Genomic DNA, 7,237 nt, shown 5'->3' on the forward strand with positions numbered 1-7,237 from the left:
TTTAAGACATGAAATTTTGGTGAATTTTGAACAATTCCTTCATACTTTTTCACATATTCAGTAATAAAGTGTGTTCAGTTTAAAATTTAAAGTGACAGTAACGGTTTTATTTTAAAACGTTTTTTGTGCTTTGTTATCAAGTTTATGCCTGTTAACATGTCTGAACCATCAGATAGACGATGTTCTGTATGTTTGAAAGCCAAGGTTCCTCCCCATTTAAATATATGTGATGAATGTGACGTAGTGTCCAAACAAAGTAGGGACAATGATGCCACTGATAATGATGTTGCCCAAGATGATTCCTCAAGCGAGGGGAGTAAGCATGGTACTGCATCATCCCCTTCTGTGTCTACACCAGTCTTGCCCACACAAGAGGCCCCTAGTACATCTAGTGCGCCAATCCTTCTTACTATGCAACAATTAACGGCTGTAATGGATAATTCTATTAAAAACATTTTGTCCAAAATGCCCACTTATCAGAGAAAGCGCGATTGCTCTGTTTTAGATACTGAAGAGCATGAGGACGCTGATGATAATGGTTCTGACATACCCTCACACCAATCTGAAGGGGCCAGGAGGGAGGTTTTGTCTGAGGGAGAAATTTCAGATTCAGGAAAAATTTCTCAACAAGCTGAACCTGATGTTATTACTTTTAAATTTAAATTAGAACATCTCCGCGCTCTGATTAAGGAGGTGTTATCTACTCTGGATGATTGTGACAATTTGGTCATTCCAGAGAAATTATGTAAGATGGACAAGTTCCTAGAGGTCCCGGTGCCCCCCGATGCTTTTCCTATACCCAAGCGGGTGGCGGACATTGTAAATAAGGAATGGGAAAGGCCCGGCATACCTTTTGTTCCTCCCCCTATATTTAAGAAATTATTTCCTATGGTCGACCCCAGAAAGGACTTATGGCAGACAGTCCCCAAGGTCGAGGGGGCGGTTTCTACTCTAAACAAACGCACTACTATCCCTATAGAAGATAGTTGTGCTTTCAAAGATCCTATTGATAAAAAATTAGAGGGTTTGCTTAAAAAGATGTTTGTTCAGCAAGGTTACCTTCTACAACCAATTTCATGCATTGTTCCTGTCACTACAGCAGCGTGTTTCTGGTTCGAAGAACTAGAAAAGTCGCTCAATAAAGAATCTTCGTATGAGGAGGTTATGGGCAGAGTTCAAGCACTTAAATTGGCTAACTCTTTTATCTTAGACGCCACTTTGCAATTAGCTAGATTAGCGGCGAAAAATTCAGGTTTTGCTATTGTGGCGCGCAGAGCGCTTTGGCTAAAGTCTTGGTCAGCGGATGTGTCCTCCAAGAACAAATTGCTTAACATCCCTTTCAAGGGTAAAACGCTGTTTGGCCCTGACTTGAAAGAGATTATTTCAGACATCACTGGGGGAAAGGGCCACGCCCTTCCTCAGGATAGGTCTTTTAAGGCTAAAAATAAGCCAAATTTTCGTCCCTTTCGCAGAAACGGACCAGCCTCAAATTCTACACCCTCTAAGCAAGAGGGTAATAGTTCTCAAACCAAACCAGCCTGGAGACCGATGCAAGGCTGGAACAAGGGTAAGCAGGCCAAGAAACCTGCCACTGCTACTAAAACAGCATGAAGTGTTGGCCCCCGATCCGGGACCGGATCTGGTGGGGGGCAGACTCTCTCTCTTTTCTCAGGCTTGGGCAAGAGATGTTCAGGATCCTTGGGCGCTAGAAATAGTTTCTCAAGGTTATCTCCTGGAATTCAAGGAACTACCCCCAAGGGGGAGGTTCCACAGGTCTCAATTGTCTTCAAACCAAATAAAAAGACAGGCATTCTTACATTGTGTAGAAGACCTGTTAAGAATGGGAGTGATTCATCCTGTTCCATTAGGAGAACAAGGGATGGGGTTTTACTCCAATCTGTTCATAGTTCCCAAAAAAGAAGGAACATTCAGACGAATTTTAGATCTCAAGATTCTAAACAAATTTCTCAGGGTTCCATCGTTCAAAATGGAAACCATTCGAACAATTCTTCCTACCATCCAGGAAGGTCAATCATGACCACGGTGGATTTAAAGGATGCGTATCTACATATTCCTATCCACAAGGAACATCATCGGTTCCTAAGGTTCGCCTTTCTGGACAAGCATTACCAGTTTGTGGCACTTCCATTCGGATTAGCCACTGCTCCAAGGATTTTCACAAAGGTACTAGGGTCCCTTCTAGCGGTGCTAAGACCAAGGGGCATTGCAGTAGTACCTTACTTGGACGACATACTGATTCAAGCGTCGTCTCTGTCAAAAGCAAAGGCTCATACGGACATTGTCCTAGCCTTTCTCAGATCTCACGGGTGGAAAGTGAACATAGAAAAAAGTTCTCTGTCCCCGTCAACAAGAGTTCCCTTCTTGGGAACAATAATAGACTCCTTAGAAATGAAGATTTTTCTGACAGAGGCCAGAAAATCAAAACTTCTAAGCTCTTGTCAAGTACTTCATTCTGTTCTTCTTCCTTCCATAGCGCAGTGCATGGAAGTAATAGGTTTGATGGTTGCGGCAATGGACATAGTCCCTTTTGCACGAATTCATCTAAGACCATTACAACTGTGCATGCTCAGACAGTGGAATGGGGATTATACAGACTTGTCTCCGACGATCCAAGTAGATCAAAGAACCAGAGATTCACTCCGTTGGTGGCTGAACCTGGACAACCTGTCACAGGGAATGAGCTTCCGCAGACCAGAGTGGGTCATTGTCACGACCGACGCCAGTCTGGTGGGCTGGGGCGCGGTCTGGGAACCCCTGAAAGCTCAGGGTCTATGGTCTCGGGAAGAATCTCTTCTCCCGATAAACATTCTGGAACTGCGAGCGATATTCAATGCTCTCAAAGCTTGGCCTCAACTAGCAAAGGCCAAATTCATAAGGTTTCAATCAGACAACATGACGACTGTTGCATATATCAACCATCAGGGGGGAACAAGGAGTTCCCTGGCGATGGAGGAAGTGACCAAAATAATTCAATGGGCGGAGAATCACTCCTGCCACTTGTCTGCAATCCACATCCCAGGAGTGGAAAATTGGGAAGCGGATTTTCTGAGTCGTCAGACTTTCCATCCGGGGGAGTGGGAACTCCATCCGGAAATCTTTGCCCAAATAACTCAATTATGGGGCATTCCAGACATGGACCTGATGGCGTCTCGTCAGAACTTCAAGGTTCCTTGCTACGGGTCCAGATCCAGGGATCCCAAGGCGACTCTAGTAGATGCACTGATAGCGCCTTGGACCTTCAACCTAGCTTATGTATTCCCACCGTTTCCTCTCATTCCCAGGCTGGTAGCCAGGATCAATCAGGAGAGGGCTTCAGTGATCTTGATAGCTCCTGCGTGGCCACGCAGAACTTGGTATGCAGACCTGGTGAATATGTCATCGGCTCCACCATGGAAGCTACCTTTGAGACAGGACCTTCTTGTTCAAGGTCCATTCGAACATCCGAATCTGGCTTCACTCCAACTGACTGCTTGGAGATTGAACGCTTGATTTTATCAAAGCGTGGGTTTTCAGATTCTGTCATTGATACTCTTGTCCAGGCTAGAAAGCCTGTAACTAGGAAAATTTACCATAAAATATGGAAAAAATATATCTGTTGGTGTGAATCTAAAGGATTCCCATGGAACAAGATAAAAATTCCTAAGATTCTATCCTTTCTACAAGAGGGTTTGGAGAAAGGATTATCTGCAAGTTCTTTGAAGGGACAGATTTCTGCTTTATCTGTTTTACTTCACAAAAAACTGGCGTCTGTGCCAGATGTTCAAGCTTTTGTTCAGGCTCTGGTTAGAATCAAGCCTGTTTACAAACCTTTGACTCCTCCTTGGAGTCTCAATTTAGTTCTTTCAGTTCTTCAAGGGGTTCCGTTTGAACCCTTACATTCCGTAGATATTAAGTTACTATCTTGGAAAGTTTTGTTTTTGGTTGCAATTTCTTCTGCTAGAAGAGTTTCAGAGTTATCTGCTCTGCAGTGTTCTCCTCCTTATCTGATGTTCCATGCAGATAAGGTGGTTTTGCGTACTAAACCTGGTTTTCTTCCGAAAGTTGTTTCTAACAAAAACATTAACCAGGAGATAGTTGTGCCTTCTTTGTGTCCGAATCCAGTTTCAAAGAAGGAACGTTTGTTACACAATTTGGATGTAGTTCGTGCTCTAAAATTCTATTTAGAGGCTACAAAGGATTTCAGACAAACATCTTCTTTGTTTGTTGTTTATTCTGGTAAAAGGAGAGGTCAAAAAGCAACTTCTACCTCTCTCTCTTTTTGGCTTAAAAGCATCATCCGATTGGCTTATGAGACTGCCGGACAGCAGCCTCCTGAAAGAATCACAGCTCACTCCACTAGGGCTGTGGCTTCCACATGGGCCTTCAAGAACGAGGCTTCTGTTGATCAGATATGTAAGGCAGCGACTTGGTCTTCACTGCACACTTTTACCAAATTTTACAAATTTGATACTTTTGCTTCTTCTGAGGCTATTTTTGGGAGAAAGGTTTTGCAAGCCGTGGTGCCTTCCATCTAGGTGACCTGATTTGCTCCCTCCCATCATCCGTGTCCTAAAGCTTTGGTATTGGTTCCCACAAGTAAGGATGACGCCGTGGACCGGACACACCTATGTTGGAGAAAACAGAATTTATGCTTACCTGATAAATTACTTTCTCCAACGGTGTGTCCGGTCCACGGCCCGCCCTGGTTTTTTTAATCAGGTCTGATGAATTATTTTCTCTAACTACAGTCACCACGGTATCATATGATTTCTCCTATGCATATTCCTCCTTTACGTCGGTCGAATGACTGGGGTAGGCGGAGCCTAGGAGGGATCATGTGACCAGCTTTGCTGGGCTCTTTGCCATTTTCTGTTGGGGAAGAGAATATCCCACAAGTAAGGATGACGCCGTGGACCGGACACACCGTTGGAGAAAGTAATTTATCAGGTAAGCATAAATTCTGTTTTTTCTCTATATGCTACATATAGTTATTTGAATTACATATCCTCCAATGTTGATACTATAAGTGTGTCATAAAAGTACTTCTGTCTCTCTTTTACATTCTACAGCCCCTTTGTCAGCCTCATATTTACATCGGTCCACTGGCCTTGCAGCCGCTCTGTCAGCTATGTACTCACATCAGACCTTTAGCTCAGCAGCCGTTTGTTAGTCACATATTTACATGAGATTTCAGATCAGACCCCTGGCCCTACAGCCCCTCCGTCAGTCACATCAGACCTTAGATTAGACCCCTGGCCCTACAGCTTTCTGTAAGTCACATCAGAGCTCAGATCAGATCCCTGGCCCTACATCTCCTGCGTCAGTCACATCAGACCTCAGATTAGACCCCTGGCTTTACAGCCCCTGCGTCAGTCACATCAGACCTCAAATCAGACCCCTGGCCCTACAGCCCCTCTGTCAGTCACATCAGACCTCAGATTAGACCCCTGGCTTTACAGCCCCTGCGTCAGTCACATCAGACCTCAAATCAGACCCCTGGCCCTACAGCCCCTCCGTCAGTCACATCAGACCTCAGATATGGCCCTACAGCCCCGCTGTCTGTCACATCAGACCTCAGATCAGACCTTTGGCCCTACAGCCCCTCTGTCAGTCACATCAGACCTCAAATCAGACCCCTGGCCCTACAGCTCCTCCGTCAGTCACATCAGACCTCAGATATGGCCCTACAGCCCCGCTGTCTGTCACATCAGACCTCAGATCAGACCTCTGGCCCTACAGCCCCTCTGTCAGTCACATCAGAACTCAGATCAGACCCCTGGCTCTTCAGCCCCTCTGTCAGCTAGATCAGACTCCTGGCACTACAGCCTCTGTCAGACATATAGCCAGATCAGACCCCTGGCCCTACAGCCCCTCTGTCAGTCACATCAGAGCTCAGATCTGACCCCTGGCCCTACATCCCCTGCGTCAGTCACATCAGACCTCAGATCAGACCCCTGGCCCTACATCCCCTCCGTCAGTCACATCAGACCTCAGATCAGACCTCTGGCCCTACATCCCCTGCGTCAGTCACATCAGACCTCAGATCAGACCCCTGGCCCTACATCCCCTCCGTCAGTCACATCAGACCTCAGATCAGACCTCTGGCCCTACATCCCCTGCGTCAGTCACATCAGACCTCAGATCAGACCCATGGCCCTACATCCCCTCCGTCAGTCACATCAGACCTCAGATCAGACCCCTGGCCCTACATCCCCTGCGTCAGTCACATCAGACCTCAGATCAGACCCCTGGCCCTACATCCTCTCCTTCAGTCACATCAAAGCTCATATCAGACCCCTGGCCCTACATCCCTCCTGCCAGTCACATCAGACCTCAGATCTGACCCCTGGCCCTACATCCCCTGCGTCAGTCACATCAGACCTCAGATCAGACCCCTGGCCCTACATCCTCTCTGTCAGTCACATCAAAGCTCATATCAGACCCCTGGCCCTACATCCCTCCTGCCAGTCACATCAGACCTCAGATCTGACCCCTGGCCCTACATCCCCTGTGTCAGTCACATCAGACCTCAGATCAGACCCCTGGCCCTACATCCCCTCCGTCAGTCACATCAGACCTCAGATCAGACCTCTGGCCCTACATCCCCTGCGTCAGTCACATCAGACCTCAGATCAGACCCCTGGCCCTACATCCCCTCCGTCAGTCACATCAGACCTCAGATCAGACCTCTGGCCCTACATCCCCTGCGTCAGTCACATCAGACCTCAGATCAGACCCCTGGCCCTACATCCCCTCCGTCAGTCACATCAGACCTCAGATCAGACCCCTGGCCCTACATCCCCTGCGTCAGTCACATCAGACCTCAGATCAGACCCCTGGCCCTACATCCTCTCCGTCAGTCACATCAAAGCTCATATCAGACCCCTGGCCCTACATCCCTCCTGCCAGTCACATCAGACCTCAGATCTGACCCCTGGCCCTACAGCCCCTCCGTCAGTCACATAAGACCTCAGATATGGCCCTACAGCCCCGCTTTCTGTCACATCAGACCTCAGATCTGACCCCTGGCCCTACATCCCCTGCGTCAGTCACATCAGACCTCAGATCAGACCCCTGGCCCTACAGCCCCTCCGTCAGTCACATCAGACCTCAGATATGGCCCTACAGCCCCGCTGTCTGTCACATCAGACCTCAGATCAGACCTTTGGCCCTACAGCCCCTCTGTCAGTCACATCAGACCTCAGATCAGACCCCTGGCCCTACATCCCTCCTGCCA

The sequence above is a fragment of the Bombina bombina genome, chromosome 11, assembly GCF_027579735.1.
Source record: "Bombina bombina isolate aBomBom1 chromosome 11, aBomBom1.pri, whole genome shotgun sequence".
NCBI classification, from domain to species: domain Eukaryota; kingdom Metazoa; phylum Chordata; class Amphibia; order Anura; family Bombinatoridae; genus Bombina; species Bombina bombina.